The sequence below is a fragment of the Pinus tabuliformis genome, chromosome 1_1, assembly GCF_031772625.1.
Source record: "Pinus tabuliformis cultivar Carrire ecotype Pingquan chromosome 1_1, CPIR1, whole genome shotgun sequence".
Taxonomy (NCBI): Eukaryota; Viridiplantae; Streptophyta; class Pinopsida; order Pinales; family Pinaceae; genus Pinus; species Pinus tabuliformis.
The window spans coordinates 478,906,631-478,929,613 of NC_142297.1; the positions used below are offsets into that span (position 1 = coordinate 478,906,631).

The 22,983-nt window shown below is 42.4% G+C and overlaps 1 pseudogene across 1 annotated transcript in view; it reads left to right on the forward strand.

Annotated features, from left to right (window-relative positions):
- The window catches only part of LOC149213825 (uncharacterized), a 70,013-nt pseudogene that overhangs the window by 46,115 nt on the left and 915 nt on the right, over window positions 1-22,983 (forward strand). The window contains exons 3-7 of the transcript XR_016250049.1: window positions 7,609-8,241; window positions 8,594-8,974; window positions 9,234-9,309; window positions 9,422-9,485; window positions 9,684-9,817. The product of XR_016250049.1 is annotated as an uncharacterized LOC149213825 (transcript). The remainder of the gene's footprint in view (window positions 1-7,608; window positions 8,242-8,593; window positions 8,975-9,233; window positions 9,310-9,421; window positions 9,486-9,683; window positions 9,818-22,983) is intronic.

The window sequence follows — 22,983 nt, forward strand, 5'->3', positions numbered from 1 at the left end:
GGAGACAAGGAGACAACAAAGGTGGCATTGCAGGTTTATAGGGAGGTTGTCCACAGTCTTGAATGACTTCCCTCGTGATCTCCACCCTAACTCCGAGCTCCAACAGCTATCCCCACCGAGCTGAAAGGCAGCCAACGGATTCTACAGGAACAGCAGTTCACTTTCAGTTAGGCAGCCAAGCTCCACTAATTGAGGAAGCCAGCTTGATCCTCATCATGTATAAATATTGAGGCCGTAGCCTTTGATAGGAGCTTTTTGAACTTTTGAACTACTGTTGCAATTTCTAAGCACGAGCTACAGCTCGGTTTTTGCTCTTTGTAAGCCAGTTTTGGCATGTTGTTAGACTCATGATTATTTAATAAAGGCAGGCAGCTTTGGATTCAATTCTGAGTTCTTAAGGGAGCTATAACTCTCAGGTTAGGGCCCAACCTGAGAGCAATAGACCTCCTTTTCCTTGTATTGTTACTTGTCTTTCCTTTCAGCACTTCATTTCTTTGCTTTGACATGCATTTGAAAAACACAGTCTGCTGATTTAGTTTCTTTAATGTGATTGAGTAGGATTAGTTTATGGTTAAAGTGCTTTCAGTAGCTTAGATTAGAGTAGGAGGATTAGCATTCATTAGAGCTCCAAGAAAAGGTTGACAGTGCACTCACTGCCATCTCTGTTTAGAGATTGGGGGTGTAGACCGTACCAACCACCAAAAAAAACGCAGTCTTATACGTTCATGCAAGCTGCAACACAGTCATTTCAATCATAGAACCGTCCATGCATTCTGATCTTAAGCAATACTTTTTCGTTCCAACACCATGCACGATTTCTCTCCACAATTTACATTGCTGCTCGTTGGTTTAATAACACAGTTAGGATAGGTTGATGAATTCTCGGTTTTGTGCAGATTTGTTTCCTTTACACTGCGTAGTATCACTCTGTTATCTTCTTCTTCTTCTCAACCTCACCTAGAGCCACCTACCCAACCTCTGTTCAACTCGTTTACTTTCCAACCCTTCTACTGTTCACGTAGCTCCATCTTTTTGACTTTTCATTGCTTCCACCCTTCTATCCACCAACCAACTGCATGCACTCTCTCTCCATCCCATCTCTCTGTCCCTGATCCATCACAAGCTCCCTTTTCATCCTACCTATTCACCCATACAACCCCTCAACTCCTCCATCACCCAAAACTCCAACTGTAGCACATCCTGTAGAAGTTAGTAGACTCCCTGTAGAAATCCCGAGTTTCCTGTAGGATCCCCTGCAGACATCCTGTAGAAGCCTGCAACCTCGGTTTCCAAGCACCTGAACGTTGTGGACTTCCGTGGAATGATGTTGGAGATACCCTGGAACCTCTCCTAGCCTTCATGACCTTTTTCCAGCCTTCCTTCCCTCCGAACTACCCCTGCACAGTCAAAACCTAATAAGAAACAAAGTCATAATAACTCCAACCACTTAAGAAAAAATACAAAAATGTGTTCTTTTCAATGGAAGTAGTTTAAATTCATGCATCTCATATCACTAGAAGTAATGGCATCATTTCTAGAAGTTTGCACTCCCACCATTGCATCATACAGATTAAACTAGTCAGATTAGGGTTTACTAGGGTTTCCATGTTTGGTTGGCTTTCAGTTCATTCTTGCAAAGTAGGTTAATTTCCTTTAAGATAGCCTTCGTTAATCATCTAGAAAGCTTCTTCTGAGAACATATAGAAGTTGGCTTGAGCCCTAGCGGACTTGTGCCAGCTGACCAAGTGACAACTGCGACAAGAGCTAGTACTTGTGCATACAGCACCGTCGCTTCCAAGTTTGTTACGAACTACCGGGTTGATAAAATTAGAGATAGGAAGCCCCAGGAGTTGTAGCATTATTGCTACAATACTGGAGCCCACCACTTTCCTTCGGCACACCCCTGACAAACACCTTCATGTTCTACTTTAAATTCGGGCATACCTGTCACCATCTTTCTCACATCAGGTAGAGCCTTATAATGTAGATGACCAAACCTTTAATGCCATAATTCGGATTGAAGTGATGTGTTGCAAGACATAGCTGCCAATGGGCTTCCTCCAACTTGATATAGGCTATCAACCCTGAAGCCAACTATAAATGCATCTTTGAAATTTTTAATCCACACACATACCTTTCCATCGATGAATGCCACCTTGAATCCTTTGTCCTCCATTGTCGAGATAGATACCGGTTTCTTCTTTAGATCGAGTATATATAGTACTTCTTGTAGATGAATGGTGTTACCTTGATTCAATTGAAGAGTAACATTCCCAACTCCCTTCACGGGATAGGTGGAATTGTCTCCAAGGATAATTTCCAAATTTGTATCCTTTTCAATCAGATTTGAAAGAGCTTCCTTATACACAGTGAAGTGCCTTGAGGAACCACTATCGATCAACCAATTTCCAAAAGTGTTAGGAGAAGATGCAGTGGAGAGGGCAGATATAAGATAAAATTATTTTTGCTTGTTATCAACAACATTAGATTCATCATACGTAGTGTTTCTTGATCTCTTGGGATGGTGATCATTTCCTTGATGAGGAGCGGGAGCATTCCTTTTTCCTCGGTGGTTGAATCTGCCATTCCTTTGATTGTTGTTGCCCTTGAAATTGTTTTTGTTGTGGTTGTCATCATCATGAGGTGTATCCCTTCTATTAGGACACTCCCTAGCATAGCGCCCAAATTTGTTGCAAATGAAGCATCTTCCCTTCCTTCCATTTTTGAAACCCGACGTTCCTTGACATTGCTTGTTTGAACCTACATGGTTCTTCTTTTTAGCATGAGCGGAGAATGCAGTAGAATCATTCCTATTTGAAGTCATATCTAGTTCCATCATCCTTGTTTCTTCTTGAGAACATCTAGTCAACAATTCTTCAAAACCTGGAATCCTATCATTGTTAAGAATAGTAGTGTTGAACACGTGCCATTCACGAGGGAGTCCTCCAAGGGCAATGAGGGTAAGCTCCCTATCAACAATAGCTTCTCCAATCGAAAGAAGATCATTTTTTATCTCAATAATCCTCATGAAGTAGGATTGAATATCTTCATTTCTTCCCTTATTTATATCCTTCAGCTTGTTCTTGAGGAAAAGGACTTGGTTTGCATTTTTAGATTTGAACACGCCAACCAACCTGTCATATATCTCCTTTGATGTGTTCAAATCGGAGATGTAAGCAACTAAATGCTTATGAATAGAATCCTTGATGATCTTCTTGGCTTTGACTTCACCCTTCTTGTACTTTGTCTTAGCAGCAACCGATGCATTTGAAGGAGGTTCTGAAATATTTCCTTGCACATAATCCATAACATCTTGCTCTTCTAAAGTCAAATCAAGAGACATCTTCCATGCATGATAATCAGACTTATCATGAAGCTTTTCATCAGACTTGAAGTAGGATGTGGAGGCCATTGAATCTTGTCCTTGACTAGTGATTGCTCTTCTCACTCTTGGTTGGGCTTTGTCTTCACCTCAACTCTAATACCATGTTAATTTTAGATAACAATGGTATGTTCTATGCTTAGAGCAATTTTACTTCAATTTCTTTATTAGCCCAATATCAATATCTAGTTTAGCAATCACATCATCATGATAGTAAATCGCTGATAGAACATAAACAATAATAGTAGAAGACAAGCCAAGACAAGAGGACACAAGATATGGCACCACCAAGGGACAAACCCCAATGTGGGGAAACCCTTGATCAATTCTTCTTATAATTCTTCAAAAGTTCAACAGAGAGAGAGTACAATATACAATATTCACTTGCCCAATCATAGTGAAATCTGATCAGTCAAACAGTAGAAACAAAAAGCCCTAACCAGAAAGTCAACATTGGTCAACAGGGTAGACTTTGACCTCCAAAATAGCTCGGTCAAATTGGGTCAACTCAGCCTCCAACAGAAAGTCAAATCAGCTCAAAAGCAGTCCGAAAATATCCAGTCAAACCTGGTCAACGAAAGTCAACACAACAACAAGCCCTAGCACAGTCAACGCTGGTCAAACAGAGGTCAAACAACCTCAGATTTCATGCCCAGAACTGCGGCCTGCCCAAACAGAAATACCCCACACAAAACCGCAGTCAAAGATGGTCAACGTTGGTCAAAAAAACTTCCTGCAACTTTCGGTCAATGCTGGTCAAGACAGGGACAACAAAAGAACAGTGCCTTCTTCGCACATGTGGAGAGAGAGAAGCCTCAGAAGATTCGTACCCAAACAATGAAGGAGAGAGAAGAATGAATGTGTAAGATGCCAAAATGAGGAGGCTCCTTGTATTTATATGCAATGTTGCGGTGCAAATTAGATCACTAATCAATCTTGACAATTTGTCCATAATCAAAATAAATTCATAATTCCATTTGTACGTGTCAGAATGGGATGATCTTTAGATCAACCCTACACCTCTCGGAGAGAGGAATCCAATAAAAATATCAGCTGCCTCATATGAGCTGTACACGCTGAAGTTTGGCTCTAGTTGCAAAATTTAACAGATTGCCTTCTTTCTTGAACCAATCTCCTCAATATGGGATATGAGGTTCTTCTTTTTATTCAATTCTTTTATTGAGTTAGTTTCTTCATTCTTCAACTCAAACCCTATTATCTATAGTTCTTTTTCCCTTGTTAGGAATTCTTGCTTAGGAATATCTTTAACCTCTCTGAAGTTGACATTATGATTTTAGACAGTCTTCCCAGTTATTGGGTTCTGAAGCTTACGACCTTTTATGCCATAACTAATAAAGAGACATTTATTAGCTTTATTATCTAACTTCTATTTTCCTTCGGAACATGTACATTAGCATCACAACCAAAAACTTTGAGATGTTTCAGAGAGGGTTTCTTATCAGTCCATGCCTCATTAGGAAATTTTTCAACCAATATTGATGAGGATGATCGATTTACCAAATAACATGTAATATCCACTCCCTCTGCCCATAATTATTGTCCTAATCCGACATCACTGAGCATGCTTCTTGCCTTTTCCATCAAAATCCTATTCATTCTTTTCGTAACTCCATTCTATCGAGGTGTGTTTGGAGCACACTTTTGTCTTTCTATTCCACACTCGTAGAAATCTTTGAATTCATTTTCGTAAAACTATCCACCATTATTTGTCCTTAAAATATTTATTTTATTATTTCCACTTCTTGTTTTGTACTCCCATACCAAGATATTTGAAAGGCCATTCAGAAGATGAATACTAGTAAAGTAGAAGACTAGAAAGGGTTCCAAGCATAGCTCTTCAAGCAGGGTCTTCATGCTATAGATATCCATGGGTCTTTATGCGATAGATATCCACCTTGTTGACTTGTTGAACCATGTGGTTTGCATGAGCTTTCCACAATCTTGGTCACATTACATCATTCAACTACTTCAAAATCAATCCCTAGTATAGATCCCAATAATTAATTGTCAATCATGGTTGGCCACACGTTTTCCAAACTCTATGTTATGACCTTCCATTTGCAGCTTTCTCGGGGGCTTGAGAGGATGCAACTTAGAGCCATTATTGAGGAGGCATGACATTGCTCTTCGAAAGTATGTTGCTGTGTTGTGGACTTTCAAAAAGCTTTTGATTCTATCCCCTTGTGAGGCTTCACTCTAGAGACTTAGAAATATTGGTATCTCCAATACATTATTGATTGCCACATGGCACCTATATGAGTTAGTTCTTGGTCGTTTATGCATGTCATAGGGGATTTTAGGTTTTATCAGGAGAGTTGCTCCTTATCCCTTACATTGTTTGAGATTTACATTGATGAGTTGGAATCCATTTTGCATGAGCACATCTAGGAGGGAGATGGGTGCCTCCTCCACCATGTCCTAATATTTATCTTGCTTTTCAATAATGATGTCTTCCTTTTAGCCTCATCCCTCGATGGGTTGCAGAGACAATTGGATTCCTTATCTCTCTTTTTTGGTCTTCAATAGTTGATGGTAAACCTAGGTAAAACCGAGGTCATGATCATCAATGGGTTGAAGAAGACCCTCTCTGATCACCATTTCATTTTTTAGAGGGGAGGAGGTTGAGATCACTTGCTCATATAGTTACCTGGGAGTTCTATTCATGGGACCTTGATTCGGTTTGCTCCATGCCCCCTAGAGAGGCAGTGTTTCCGAAACCATTTTTTGGGTATATATTCCAAGGTGTCATTCATGGACACTCTTCTGTGGCCCACAATTTATATGGCTCTAAGCTTTGGGGACCTAGTTTATTAGAGTATGATTGGCCTTTATTAGAAAGAGTATGGTTTTTCCTCCTTTGCTGCATCATTAGGTACAAGTAGATAGTTCCTCATCCCATCATCCTTGTAGTGTTTGGTGCTGACCCCTTTCGGCTTGAGACAATGTCTGGCCTTGTCTCACTTCTAAATCATCTTCAGAGCTTTGCAGATACAACAAAGGGGTGTGATTGGTATCCATACCTGGTCTATTACTTATCAGAGTCTATCAGTAGCTAATCCTTCAGCTTGATTTTCGTGTTGGTACATTGGAGTCTCAGATCTCCTTGCTTCAGTTTGTGTTATGGTAGACTAGCTTCCTTCATTTCAATATTCCCTGTGTGCACGCGGTCACCTTTTACCAACCAAACAGGAGATGAATAATCATTCAAGAATATATCTACATGGGATATATACAGGTCACTTGGATAAACCTTAAGGGAGGGTTATGTCCAAAAATGGCCTTCTATGTTGAGCACTTCATGGTGATGAGTGATGGACTTATTATCTGATCCCATTACATACTTTTTGATTGGATGCATGCCCTTTGGATCCACTTGGTAAAGTTCAGAGTTGGATCTCATAGACTGCAGATTGAGACTAACCACCAAATTGATTGATCATAGCCCCCCTGCAAACCCCCCAACAGGGGGGGCTGCCACCCCCTGCTGCACTTGGCACAACGTAACAACACCTGAAGCTAGTTGTGCAAAGAATATAACACATACCCAACATAAAGGATACAATTTTGTAGATAGTTAGTAGCTAGTATTTTACAAGTTTTGACCTAAATACAACCTTTCTAGCCTTTTATTTTGTTTCCCTCATGTATAGCCTAAATAGTCAAACCTTTGTTGACAACTTCTGTTTGGCCCCCAATTTGTGGGTGTAAGTAGTGCTTATATTCAATATTATTTTACTAATTTAAAGAGTTATTGTCCAAAAATCACTTTGGAATTTTGGTTATCTATAAAAATTTGGCTGAGTTTATAAACAATTTTTCAAATAGAGAGGAAAAAATTTGGCTGACACTCGGACAGAGTCAAAAATATTCTTACATGGATCTTTTTAATCCACCTTACAATCCCCTTTGATCCATTGCACATTCTGCACATTCCATATGCTTTGCACTCAATCCAATTCATCTACAACACATGACTGCCCAACATAACTTTATATGGCTTTGGTGGGAATGATTTATCTTATCTGAAAAATTTGCATGTCAAACATCTGTGTTGAATTTGTGTTGAATTTTTGTTTTATGCAATCTTAATGTTTTGAAACACTAAAACAAAATGGTGATTTTCTTGTATGAAATGTCTATAATTATATGTTATAGAACAACAAAATGATAATTTTTTGGTATGAACATCTATAATTCCATGGCAGGTTGGTCATCTGGTCTTATACAGTTACCTATTTTCTTTGTGGCAGTATGTTCTTTTATTTATTAGAGAAGGCTTTGGGAGGAGGATCTTTTACTGTGATCTTGATGCTCTTCCTCAAGGTATTGAAGGTTTCAAAGGCAGGGGAGAGATGCTTCCTTTCCAAAAACTTGTTGACAACTTTGAAGCACAGTATGATCTTGTTGCAAATGATGGTGCTTTGTTCACTTTTTGAACCAATAAAAATGCCCCTAGGTTTAAATTGGTTTGTGTAGACCTTATGCAGCCAGAAGCTTGGGGTGACGTTATCGGGGAATCTGAGAGGGACGTGCTTGAATCAGCTTGTTGTGTCAATGGAAATAAACTTTTATTAAGCTATTTAAGCGATGTCAAGTCTGTTTTGCAAATACGAGACTTGCAATCAGGAAATTTGCTTCATAATTTGCCAATAGATATTGGGTCAGTTTATAGAATATCAGGAAGGCGTAAAGACAAGGAAGTATTTATTGGTTTTACAAGCTTTCTTACCCCTGCAAATATCTATCGATGCAACCTAGATGTCGAAATACCAGAGTTAGTAGTTTTTAGAGAGACTGTTGTCCCAGGCTTTGATCGGACAGAGTTTGAGGCTAAACAGGTAAAGGTTTTTTTACTAATTTTTGCTTCTACAAATTTTTCCTTGGCTATCTTTAGGCAAAAATTCTTCTCCAGTGAATGTTTTAAACAAGTAATCTGATTGTAAAAACAATGGGGTTTCACATTAGAATTTACTTAACAAAAAGTGCGTTTCAATAAACAATTTTTTTCAAGTTATTTATCCCTGCTACAAAATAGATGTTTCTATTCTCCTCACTCAGTTGAAATGATAATGATGGCATCATTCAATTAAAACACTTAATAGTAATGGGCAATATTATGCAGTCCATCTGGATTAACTACTGATGTGATTGATTTCTAATATAATATTGTTACTGATCTGTCATTGTCAGGTTTTCATAACCAGCAAGGATGGAACTCAGATACCAATGTTCATTGTATCCAAGAAAGAAATTGCTCTTGATGGTTCTCATCCTGCTCTATTATATGGTTATGGGGGCTTTAACAGTAGCATCACCCCACACTTCAGCGTTAATCGCATTGTCATTTCAAGACATCTAGGGGCAGTTTGTGCAATTGCAAACATTCGTGGTGGCGGTAAATATGGAGAAGAATGGCATAAAGCAGGTTCTCTTGCCAAAAAACAAAATTCCTATGATGATTTCATATCTGCCGCTGAGTTCCTTGTGTCAGAGGGGTATACACAACCTAAAAGGTTATGTATTGAAGGAGGCAGTAATGGTGGACTTCTTGTTGCAGCTTGCACAAATCAGGTATGTCCATATATTGGATGATAAGATGCATGGTTAAATAAAGGTCCTGTATAAACCAGTTGCTTGCTTCAATCCTTCCTCTCTTTTTGTTTCAATTTAGAATCCGATTGAAAAAGTTGTTTACATTCTCCCAAAGAAAATGCTTATGTCTCTGTATTGGCTTTTCTAAAAATTATTCAAAAGGAAATGTAGAGAGGATTTAGCGGATCATTTTTCGTTGAAATAAGAGGTTTTGAACGTTAATTCTGCATTTAAACAGAGACCTGACCTATTTGGTTGCACACTGGCTCATGTGGGTGTTATGGACATGTTGCGTTTTCATAAATTTACTATTGGTAAGTTTTAATGTGATATTATTCAACTGCTTCTCCCACTCTAGTTAGGGTAATCTCTAGATGTAGGCATCTTCAGGGCAACTGGTGATGGAACTTGTGCTGAAATCTGCAGGCCATGCGTGGACTAGTGATTTCGGTTCTTCAGATAAGGAAGAAGAATTTCATTGGCTGATTAAGTAAGAAGAAAAATGGAGCTTTGTCTCTAAATCTAATAAGTAACAACAGACTGTCTAAAATTTAAATAATATTCAAACTGTTAGTAATCTGAAATGTAAGAGAAACTGCTTGTTCCTTTTCTATTCACTCTATCAAAAAGTGCTTTTTACCAAAAAACATGATCAACTGTTCGTATAACAAATTCTTTATTTCTGCAGATACTCACCATTGCATAATGTAAAAACACCATGGGACAAGCCCGGACAGAATTTACAGTATCCTGGTATAATGCTATTAACAGGCAGATCATGACGACCGTGTTGTGCCACTCCACTCTCTGAAACTCCTAGCAGTGAGTACTTCATATGGCTCTGGCCCTGCATTAAACGTCAACTAATATTTGAATGTTGAGGCTTATAGGCAACTATTGATGCACAAACCAATGGCAGCTTTTTGTGTCCCTATTTTCAGAAATATACATAACATGATGTGTGGTTTTATTAGCCCTAAGGGTTATTTCAATTGGTGAAGTCCCCGTCAAGGGTTAAAGTACTTTTGCATAAGCAGCATATCTAGCAGCAGATCAAGATCGATACCCATAAGCACAGCTAGCAGCATATCCAGCACCAGTAGCATCATAGGCAGCATCTTATATAATAGATCCAGAAGCAGAGGAAGCAACAAGCACAGTAGCTAGATTAGTAGTATATGTCCCCAACCTAAACTAATCTAGTTGGGTACCTGAAGTAAAATGAGTGTAAAACCGGGTAGCTCCAAGTATAGGTGCTGTCGGCTGCTTGGGTAGCTCCTCGTTCATTCTGTGGGCTGTCCTAAAGTCGAATCGAAGGGCCTAAACTTAAGCGGTCTCTTGGAACTTAACCGGGCTCAAGTAGATGGATGCTCTGTCAAGGGACTGTCCATAAGCTGACTTCCGGATATAAACAAAGGCTATAATAGTCCTCCCTCGAGCTGCTTGCCTTCCATAAGAAAGTATCCCAGGGAAAGAATCCAATTCCTGGTGATGTTTAGCAGTTGTTCTAGATGGACCTAATGGGCCTACAATTCTAATGCTTCTGAGCTAGCAGAGATAAAGGAGTAGGGTGGGTGCCTATCCTTCACCCCCAGGGAAGAAGAGATCTCAAATTGTGGATAGCTTTCCTCACCTTCCTAAGTCAGGTGAGCCATCCTTCCTTATGACTAGAAGAACATAAGAGCATTGATCTTTTCCCCATTATATCTTATATTACCAGACACTCACACTCACACTAAATCAAGCCTGTCTTATGGTAAGGTCAGTTGTATTAATCATGAGGCCGTATAAGTCGTAGTATAAATAAGTCGTTGTCAGGGATATATATTCTGTATCCTTTCCTTAACACTTGCCCTGTCCTTATCTCTAGATGCATGGCTTTTGGCGGCTTTACCCGCCTCACCGAAAGGGCAGAGCCAGTTACGAGAGCCTTAACCAACTCCCTTCAAGTCAAGGGTTGAGTGCTTGCCTACTGAACTAGGTTCATCAAGTACTTATAGGGAGACATGGAGACAGACTGGTCACTTATTAGGTCAAGTACTGAAACGTATATAAACTTTAGCCTTGAAATCAGATGTTGGTTTGGTTTTACTATTAGTTGTAAGGGGGCTTTCAATATACCTATGGGTAGCCTAGCTTTCAAATTTGGAATATTGAGCAACGAATGAATGCATAATTACATATATAATGAATGAAATGAACAGATCCTCCTCTTTCTTTGACTTCCTACAAACTACTCTAACTTATCTTTCCTCTTAAAGACTTATATGACTCTCTATTTCCTGATACTAAGATTCCTAAGGAGTGAAGTGACAGTAGCACTGATAGACTTTGATTCCCCAAAAAACACAACTCACCTTCTATTGGTCCTCTTAGAACCCAAGAGACGAGGAGCAATCTAGGTTCCCTTCTCTCTTGCGAACCGGTTTTCTAATTGAAATGACCCCCCTACTGAAATAAGAGATGAACCTAGACCACTACATCGACTAGCAAGCTAATTCAGGAGGTGTGCCCGTCAGAGGGAAACCACAGGAATTCACTCACAAACGTGATACGCACAGGATAATGTGAACACTATACAACAAAAACCTCCTTCTAATGTATCCAAAGCTCAGGCATTAAACAAACTTGGTAACAAGCTTTGGGTGGCATCACAACAATCTTGTTATCACTACTCGGTATCGTCTCCCAATGGATGATGGCGGGAGAAGGTCAACCAATCAAGGATCCCAGCTACCAATAGATCATATTGTTAACCAATGATTCTAGTAAACAGTCTCGTCGTCAACCGGGGAAGCCGAGGAGAATTGATCACCTAGGATTGGCTCACCAGTGTGGGTGTTCGAGGGAGGTGAAATGCTACCTTGTCATATCTGATGGCGGGCCCTTGATGGTAGATACATGCCCACAGCGCAGTTCCATTAGTTCCTTTGGTATGGAAGTAGTTGTTAGCTAGATCTGCTATATTTTCTGTGCTTTCCGCGCCCGGTGGGGGAACCGAGTCAAGGTAGTAAGCTACTAGTTTGACAAGCTAATAGTTTATGGTCAACTGAAAGTGAAAGGCCAATAATCATTGGGGCTAGACCCCTAGTAGGTATACTTAGAAATTTCTGAAGGTTGACTTGGCGATTGCTGAAAGGTGGCTGACCAGCCGTGAAATGCCGGACTAATTGGCTATGGAATTATTGGCTAATTTCTAATTTCTTATTATATGATTCATTGAGATGAGAAAACGATGGTGTGAAGCCGCTTGTCCCTCCGGGGGCATGGAATAATTTGAGAATTTCCAATATCAATTTGAAAGTCAAGAGTGAATAAGGGACTTGACCCCTAGAGTTGTAGGATGGTAGAGTATTTGAGGTAGGTGAAAGGGGTTCCTCGGCTACTTAAATAATAGAAAGCTTTTGATATCTTTCTATTTATATGCCCTTTCCTTCTTCGCTTCCCTAGGCTGCTAAATGGTTTGGCTAGGCTGATGGAGGAAGGGAGGGCTTCAAGTAGGTGAATGAATCGTACCTCATGACTATTGCTTGGCACGAGTGATTCTATTTCGTATTCGTGAATGTAGAGGAGTATAGGTATGTATTTCCTCCGTGTGTATAACAGAGTAGTGGGAGGAAAAAGAAGTAATAAATGAGCATTGAGGGGTGGAGCCTCCCTCAAAAGGGGGAAACCCCATCCCATGCCTTCCGATGGTACAGTATACCTTTGTATTCCGTTCCTCAGTAAGGTAGGAGTAATCCCCGCCAGATCTGGGTAGTGGAGACTAGCTCTGAATTCGAATAGTGGTAGAAGTGTCGCTCCCCTGTGGCTGGTTGTGAATGAAGGATATTATATAGGATGCGTAGTATGGGTAATGGTTTTTCTCGGTGTTTCGGTGTGGTGTGTGTTTTTTCTCGGCAATGTGTAGTATTTGGGAAAGTAAAAGAATAGAATCTGCTGGTTGTGGCGTAGCCTATATATATTCTAAAAGTTGGCATGCCTAGGTAACAACCGATTAGTAAGGGTGAGTGAGCTCCGTAAGTCAAATGGTATTCGTGAGCATAGACCGGACCAATGCATTAGTAAGGTCTTAACTGAGTAAGGTCTTAAAAACCAGGCCACTTCGCTGGGCAATCTAAGGACCTCCCTGGACCTTCCCACAACACCACCACTTATTCCACTGATCGGTTTAGGGTCGATCTCCTGTCGTTGTTAATATGGAAACTCGACTCGTTAATAATTCTCTAATCTCGATTTGGTTCATTGTAATCTAGTTTATCACCGCCAAATTGACCGAAGGGAATCCTATGTCGGCGAATCGCACAATGGGCCTAAGGGTACTATCCCCCCCTTTCTCTCTGTCCAGATAGTGCCTATGAAGCCCCTTCCCTCCTGGATGCCGCCACCCTTCGACTATAGAGGTTATTATTGGTCGTTTGGAGGTCCGTTAGGGGAACTCCTCATATATTTAAGCAAGGCTCTCTAGTCGTAGGTTCCATCAGTCGTGTATCCTATTAGTCGGGTCACAGTATACCACCAATTTATCCCAGTGAGAAACGCTACCCGCCGGGGAGATATCCTCTTGTCCTATCTCCGAGTTTCCTCTTTGATGCACATTCGGTACAGGATTGTTACTTACGTGCATGTGCCATCACATTTTCGACAATTAGGGAAATAAGTAGTGTAGCCCGAAAGAGCTGGTAACTACAGACAGGGGATAGGGGAGCTGGGTAAATTCCAACAGGGACTGGAATTACGGGCTATGCCTCTCGAAATGGGAGGGATGCTATCTCTGCTCCAACCTTTTATGCCTTTGTGGGATCTACTGATATTGGCTTTCGAATTGTTTATTTGACTTGATCAACACACTCTTAAACACTTGAAACTGTTGCGATGCCGCAGGCCCCTAACATAGGATATGGGTATAGAAAAGGAAAGGATGCTACGGGCTATGGGCCTGTATCTCCAATGAGTGAGACTGCTTGATCGACTTCAATTGGTTCAAAGTAAACAGGTGCTTCAATTGGATAAATTGGATCAATAACTGGCTTTCGAACTAGCGGGGATGCTTATTGCTCTGTCCCAACCTATGCCTTCACTTCTGCAGGTACCTCCACCTTTGCTTCTGGTCCTGGGATTGGATAAACTTGTAATGGTACAGCCACTAACAGATCTATAACAGGCTATGTGGGCTATGCAATTAGTCCATAAACTGAGGTTGGTGGTTCAACCGGATCAACTGCTGCTTCCGTCCCTCCTTGTGCATTTGGATTTGCTACTGACCAGCTTTACAATGAGATCTACTGCCTTAGCTACTGGGTCAGTTCGAACTATAACTGGCCCAGGAGGATATGAATTTGCTTTTGGCGCTGAACCCTTGCCTGGAACTGGATATGCATTATATATAATAAAATATATTGCCTTCGCTATTGGTGGTTCCTAGTAAACGGGCTCCGGGTCCATTCAATAAAAGGAATCCCGGACTGGAACTGGACGAAGGAAAGTTGAGACTAGACACTATACTATATGTATCTTTGCCCTACCCTTTAGCCAATATGTGTTTCTTCCCACCTCTGTCATGTGCTTCCCTCTGCCCCCTGCCTATGTGTATTTCAACCGATTGACGATGTCGATCGACAATGTGTTATGACCGCTGTGTGCCCCTGCTCACTTGGATAGCTACAACAGCTTTCCCCCTGTTTCCCCGCTACAGACAATTTACCCTGGCAATTACCCCGCTTCAACTGGACAGATGCTTCTCCCCTTGCCCTCAACACGCCACATCCACCCGGAAATAATAACGACCGCACCGGGAAAGCCCGCATAGAGATAAAAGCGACCGGAGGAGAAAGAAAAGCACTGTTGAATGAGCTTGGTTACACAAATGTGGTTTCGATACAATGATCTCGATGATGATTAGACACGGGAGATACCAGGACTAATAGAGCCCCTTGAGCAGTAGGTAACATCTATTATTTGGTAACTGGTTGAATAGCGTGGTCAGAACATCTATTATTTGGTAACTAGGTGATTCGAGAACTGAGTGCTATTGGTAAGAACTGGGTGTGATGAAAACTGTAGATTGAACGCTGCACGTAAGGCGAAAAGCAGCATCAGAATTAACCAGTTGTGATTCGAACGGGTAGAATAGAGACCCATGGGCAGTTGTTAATAAAGCAATTGTTGTAACTTCAGGCAGTCTAGAACTCGATGATTCGGGAACTGCTCTATATGGAAAACTGGTGCTTTAGCGTCCTTCATTCGTGGTGGTACATACATGCCGTGAGATTCGAGGTTAGGTATAATCAATTTTTATAGAGATAGCGCTTTCTCTCAGAAAGTTATCCTCAATCAAATTCGTTATCAGTTCCACTGTAGTCATGCCCTGAGTCCTAGTCCAATCAACAAGTACTACGGGAGGGAGAATGTCTATCCAAAGATGAAATATCAGTTAGAAAAAAGAGAACTTCTAGCTAGAATTAGTTCTTCACTTTCGCTCAGCTAAGTTCCTCTTTCTCTTTACAATTGATATGGGCTCTTGGCTGGATCGGGGCACAGCGATGCCCACTTAATATAGGTCTAACAGCAAGAAAGAACCACCGCTAAGACTTGGTTGGGAATGAATGAGAGCCAGTGAAAGAAAGACCGCTTCTGGTTGGGTCATTAGAGCGAGCGAACTAACCGCTGGACCCCTTGAGCTTGTGGTTTTATCATACTGCTTGCTTGATTGTTATCGCTACTTAATCGTTCCCCTTGCGATTACCCCTCTTTTAACTGGATAGAAGCATCTCCCCATGAGGTTGGTTGGATCGCTATCGCTTGATGGATGATACGCCCCTGCATTCCGTCCGCAGTCTCGCTTCTGGTTACGCCAAAGACAACACTGTTCGGGGGTCCCCCCTCGCCCCCCCCTCTCACACTCCCCAAGGGGAGGGGTTAGGCACTGGCACTTGAAAGCGGGGTCCTCTCTTGCTTGCTTGCTTGCCTGCGTCTGACTGCCTTCCTGGTTATACAGAGACTGGCCTTCCAAGAGTGATCCATGTCCGAGAGGATCCTACACCAGTTCCAATTTCCTGCAAGACAAGGCTTCACCCGATCCTACAATCTAAAATAGATCTACTATATATAATCAATCAACAGTAGATCTACTACTGTAAAGATACATAAATGATAATGTAGAGTAGAGAGACCCTAGTTATCTCACGGGTGATTAGAACTACCTTTCCCTAGATATTATGGAACCTGCCTATAGTTTGTAGGGTTTCAACCTCCAAGGTATGAGTGGGACTAAGCCAATGAAGATTCCCTAGGATGAATCAACAAGCCTACAAGGTTGAAGCCAATCTAGTAAAAAGAGATCTCTCTAAAGGTGATGGGCATGACAGGTACAGCACTATGATCGATAACACTTTGAATCACACCACTAAGCCTGCTGATCCAACCTGCTGCTTGCCAAAAAGGTAGGTCTCTTGCTTACTTACGATATAAAACAAAACCTAGGGACGGAGTCACTCACTATTCATATGGTGAGGGATGTGAAAACCAATAGGAAGAACACAGTCTCACCTACCTGCCCTCTCTATTGCCGCCTGCTTAAGCAAGCCTAGAGCTAACTGGACAGTCCCAGTACGCGTAAGGTAGGTAGATAGGTAGGTACCCGCCCAGTACGCAATGCTTGCTCGCTTAAAGAATAAAGAAAGGGCGAAAGATTTCTTGCTTGCTTTATACTTGACCGGGAAGGGAATAAATAAAGGAGGAGCTGGAGGATTAGGATTCAGAGCCAACCGAACCACCGATCGAACCACTTAGACCGTGGACGCTGATATCGACAAGAGCCACGATTGGCATTGATTGGATTGATTGGAAGGACCCTGGCTGACTGGGGAGCTTAGGAGCCGGCTTGTGAGCGGGCTGGATGGGGAGCTGGATGGGGAGCTGGGGAGCTTAGGAGCTGGTTAGCTTGCTGGTTGGTTAGCTTCTATTGCTTGCTGGCTAGGTGGGCTTGATGAAAGAAGGAACCCGCCCGACGAAGAAAGAAAGAAGCTTGGCACGAGGGCTGGCAGAAACAGTTAGGCGATAAGAGAACGTGTGCTGAGAAAATGGCTAGACCTGATGATAGATCCGGCTGATGGCTGCTGGCCAGAAGGAGCGACTAGGGGAGAGGAATGAAAACTAATACTTTGTATCTCTGTCTCTTCCCTTTATCTCTATTGCTTGCTCCTCAACACCTAGCTTTACTCAACCCCATAACCTAAGCTGAGGGAGAAACTCAAAACCCCACCACACTCACTCTATGTATGGCTATCTTAGCTGGCTCTAAAACCTTGGTTATATCTTGTTCTTTCCCTTGATGTTTGTTTATGTATCTCTTTATATCTATGCTATTTACTATTATGTTATATCCAATATTGACTATGCTAGATAAGCTCCTAGTACTGGATCAACTACTAGTTAGTCATTCCTTTACCTGGCGTCATAATCTTAATACCGAGAACAGGCTCTTCATCTATAGGTTGGATTCCTGCCTTTGCTTACTAGTATGAAACTGATCAGACTGGGTAAATGCAAGCAACTGCGTCAAGCGAATAAACAGCTGAAACCACAGCATCTCACCCCTTCTTTGTTGAACCCGGAAAATAGGGCATCTTGTGCTAATACAACCTTGAGTTCCTACTGGAGATAGGGATATGGTACCTGAACCACAACAACCCGGCTTTGTCATAGTTGAGGGATAGGTATTGAACCAGTCCCAGCTGAGGAGCTAGCTTGTTTGCCAGTTTATAGTTACAAGATCCAAACCAGACCCATTTCTTAGAGTGTCATATCCATATTTCGATCCAAAGCTAGCACTTGTTGATTCATAAGTCAATATCAAGTGTCAAGGCTACCTCTAGCATGTCCCTTCCTATTCTAGATCGATATCGAGATCTGGTTGTTGATGACCTTGACTCAGTTGACCTAGATCTGGTACCATAAGAAAATATAGATCCTGAACCTATAGTAGATCTCGCAGCAGAGACGGGAAAGGCTAAGTCTGTAGTATAAGCAGCGGCAAAGGCACCCCTGTGTTCAGTGGTTTGAGAGCCACATAGCTATCAACATCTCTTGAACAAGTAGTAGCAGATCCATATCGAGATTCAGATGCACCAATACCAAAGTAAGCATCCGAGTAGTAACCAGCGATGGGGAATACGACAGGATTTGGAGTTGACCCGTAACCTGACCTCTAAACACCAACATGATGAGCAAAGGCGTGGGCAATGACGAAGGCACCGGTCGAGGAACCAGATTCATAGTCACCTTGCTACGCGTACCTTCCAGTTCGAGATCGAGATCTTGCTGTTCCACCATTTGCAATAGGAGGATGATGAAGCGATAGGGACCAACTAGCTTGATATATGGGTATATTATATATGGATATATGGTTCCACTGATAGCCAACTCGTTGAAGAAGCAGCGTATCCGGGTCGCAGAGAAAGATAGAGAGGGGGTTACAGATTGATAGCTAAAAGCAGGTTACCAAGTTCCAAGAGCAGGGTCATTAGTCTCTATAGCCGCAGTTCGAGATCTCTATAAAGAAGAAGTATATGGTCGGTGCTCCTCTTGGTTCACTAAGGTAGCAGTAGAGAAGGGAGCATCCTAGCTCTTATCTAACCGATGAACATCTTCCCACAGTAAGCTGACCTATCTTTAGTCAATTGCCCACTCAAGTTCCTATGCTTCGATCTGATCCCTGCCTTCTCACCCAGGGATCAAATGACGGTGTATCATAAATATATCCGGTTCCGCAGAGGTCATAGCCGCTCCCAAGGCATAAACAATAGTTTCTACGGGGATGGCTGACCCGAATAATGACCATAACTCCTCTCCTTATCAGTCGAGCCCCTCACCATATGAATAGTGAGTGACTCCGTCCCTGGGGATTGGGGTGGGTGGGTAAATAGTGGTCGAAAGTTCGCTTTCATTTTACTTATTGGGTGCCCCTCTCAAATAAGTAACTAGCTACCAGTTCAATTTACTTATTTGGTGGGGGGGTGAGGGTCGAGCAACTAAAGTTCCTCTCCCTTATGGTCGAGCCCCTCACCATCGGAATAGTGAGTGACTCCGTCCCTCCGGTCCTCTCCTTAACAGTCGAGCCTGCTGTAGCATCCTTAGAATTTTGATCTTGACATTAGTAAGCTGCTTGGGCGCATACTGATCCATTTGTTAGCTCAGCTATTGGTTGGTCCTATTGGATACGATGCTCGGGATCAGTCAAGATGGATGGATAGCACGACGTATATAGAGTCAAATGGTCCGATCGTGTCAACACTTGTGTAGCTATCGATGGCTTGTTCATGTATCCTTTAGGTTGGCCAGAAATCTATATCCTACTCTCCGTAGGCTCATCGTAGTATTGGTCGTTCTTGTTATTATCAAAGTATCTATAAGGAGCTCCGGGAGAATGAGTGACAGATCCTATTATATAATACATTGTGAGTACAGGATGCGGGATGTAGTCAAATTGGTAGCCTGCCACATGGGTCCTAATGGTGTCTCCTAGTACATGCAAAGGATCAGCTTGGATCACGCGATTGAGGTGGGAAGTAGCGACGATAATGATATGGTGCTTCTTTCTTTCTTTCATTCGGTGGCTCGATAGGGGACCTCTCTTATACTCCTCTTAGGTAAGGTGTTTGAATGGGGTATGTTTCACGGGGTACAGTGAACGGGTCTCTCATATGATGGTGGGGGACATATCCTTTCAGCTAGTGATGTGGGCCTTCTCTCTCGCTTATGAAGGGGGGCCTTCTCTCTCGGCCAGTGATGGGGACATATTTTTCGGGTATGTTTTGATGGGTTACTTCTCTCCGGGGTAGGTCTATATGGCTATAATTGACTATGCGTGACTATTGACTATGAGTGGCTCCTACTACGACTGTATATGACTACTGGCAACTACAACTGGCTATACTCGGTTCTCAGCGATGACAACTGTGCTATGTGATCGGCTATCGACTGACCTTGTCACAATGACCGACCTCCTGGCAACGACAACTACTGGCTCTAAGCAATGAAACCTGTCAATTCAACTGTAAAAATGAAAAATCAGGGACAGAGTCACTCACTATTCATATGGTGAGGGTTTTAACGCTCACTCATCATATGGGTGAGGGATTTATCGCTCTATTTCCCAAAATAGAGGGACGAAGTCACTCACTATTCATATGGTGAGGGTTTTAACGCTCACTCATCATATGGGTGAGGGATTTATCGCTCTATTTTCCCAAAATAGAGGGACGGAGTCACTCACTATTCATATGGTGAGGGATTTATCGCTCATCCATCATATGGGTGAGGGATTTATCGCTCTATTTTCCCAAAATAGAGGGACGGAGTCACTCACTATTCATATGGTGAGGGATTTATCGCTCATCCATCATATGGGTGAGGGATTTATCGCTCTATTTTCCCAAAATAGAGGGACGGAGTCACTCACTATTCATATGGTGAGGGATTTATCGCTCATCCATCATATGGGTGAGGGTGAGCTTGCCGAACTCTCGATTATAAGGAGAGGGCCCAATCTATCATTCGTGGGTCAGAAGTGGTCAAGGAAGTCATTACATATATAACATATATCGAGTCATGACTGGAAGAAATGCATAATTACATATATAATATATGCATGGTCGAAGGTCAAGTTCTAACTTACTTCTCCTAGCTCGAAAGATCATTACTTAATTTACCACGATGATTGGGAGTCTCAATGGCTTAAACATCGAATAAGTCGGTTATTCAAACCGCAACCTCCGTTTCATGCCAGATCCAATAAATGTAGAGCCCATACGAGGCTAAAGCATAATTACATATATAATATATAGATCTTGATTGGAAGCCTGCTTGAACTCTGAATGAGAAATGAATGAGAAAGGACCGGACGAATAGACTTTTACCTCTTTTCTATCCATTTTTCGGTATCACCCACTTGGTGGGAACAATTAGAGAATTTATGTCCCCATGATGGCTTCCGTATTGCGCTCAATCTCCCGCTCCGTGGTTAATAGGAAACCCCTGTACATCTTTATCGTACTTCCATTGCGCACCTTTGTTTCTCTCCGTGGGTTGCTCTAGACCATTCTAAGCTTTCGTTGGGGGCTCGAGAGCATAATCGTTTGCGAAACACGGGATCCACACTTCTACAACCCCAAAAGCCCCGCCCTCCTAACGTACATTGCGGGGCTTAAAAACTCCATGTAGCCCTATCCCTTACTTAAGGAGCTAATCCCCAAAGAGTTCGCCCCTCTTTTGTACCTTTTTGTCTATTTGAGATATATATGGTCTGCCACTGGTAGATCAACGAGTGCTTCAACAGGTTCAACCACAATAGGTGCTAACCTTGCCTCCGCCCCTAGTGCTTTCATTGCTGGTGCTACTTGCGAAGTAAACTCCTCGTTCTCTTTCCGATAGCTAGGAAGCCAAGTTTCACCAGCAATCCTCAAGTAAAGCGAGAAAGCAAGTGGAACAGATTCTCAGATCCTTTTTATTTTATGGAAGGGATCGGAGCTCAAAAGCTCTAGGGCTAAGGTGGCTTGGGATGTAATCTGTAGACCAAAGAAGGAAGGAGGTTTGGCTTTAAAGCGAGTGGATCTTTGGAAGAGAGCAGCTATACTCAAGCATCTTTGGCATATCTGCTTGGACAAGGACCATTCGATATGGTCTAATTGGGTTAGGGTCTACCTTATCAAAGGTAGGGACTTCTGGGCGTTGAAGCTCAGACCGCTTGCTCATGGCAGAATAGTTAAGGTAGCGGGCAATGGGAATTCTCCTGACACTTTTGTTTGGAAGGGGTCTCCCTCTGGCTCCTTTTCCATCAAATCTGCTTGGGATAGTCTCTGCCCCCGGGCTGCTTCTGTTTTCTGGCATAAGCTTGTTTGGCACAGGAAAGCTCCCTCGTCACGCTTTTATCCTCTGGTTGGCTACCTTGGGGAGGCTCCCTACCAAGGATGTGCTTAGCAAACATGGTATTTCTGTAGATTTTACTTGTATTCTGTGTGGGCAGGAAGAGGAATATCTTAACCATCTCTTCTTTTCCTGTTTCTTCTCCTCCTCTATTTAGATCTCTTTGTGTGGAAAATGCAACATCCCGTCTGTTGCTATGAATTGGGAGGACACTCTGCGTTGGATGGCTCGGAAGTCTGTCACATTCCGGTTCAGGACCTTCAGCAAAAATATGTGGATTGCTTATCTTATCTTGTTGGCTTTCTCACCAGTGAAGTGGGAAGGAAGGATTTGTCTTTCTTTCTCCCTGACTTTCGAGTGGAAGAGATAGATGGGTGGAAGAGGTGGGCCCATAAAGCCGGTAGAGACCTGCTAGTAGCCGGTAGAGACGTGCCAGTAGAGACAGATAAAGGTGGGCCATCCTGGTAGATACATACGGGAGAAGGTCATGTGCGGTAATGTGTGATGCAGTTAGTTCCCATCCTGTAGATCGATTTGCTAAAGTAGATCGAGTTGCTCTTACCTAACCTTACCTAACCTTGCCTTCTTTCTTACCCACTCTTACCCAATCGTTCATACAAAAAGACTACTTACCCAAATACTATCACACATACACACACTAACACACGGTCACATTCCGATTCAGGACCTTCAGGCACGGGGTGTCGTTCCTTCCATTCGTTCCTACTCTTTCCGACTCTTTCCCACACCTTACCTAACCTTTATATTCAAGAAGTTGCCTTCCCCTAATGTTGCCTTCCCCAGCTTACCTATAATAGGAGGGCCTGTAAATGGAGGGCCTGTTCCCTACTAGTGCTACTAGGTCGCGTTCTTTACTTCCCCAGCCTACCTATGTATTCTAATTATGATATTGTTGCATTTCCCAGCCTACCTTCCTTCCCCAGCCTACCATGGATGGAATGTTGCCTTCCTATGTCTTATAATTAAGATATTCAGGATATCGCCCTCTCGCCCAATCGCCCTCTTACTGGGCAAATGGGGGCATATGGGCTAGTGGGGGCATA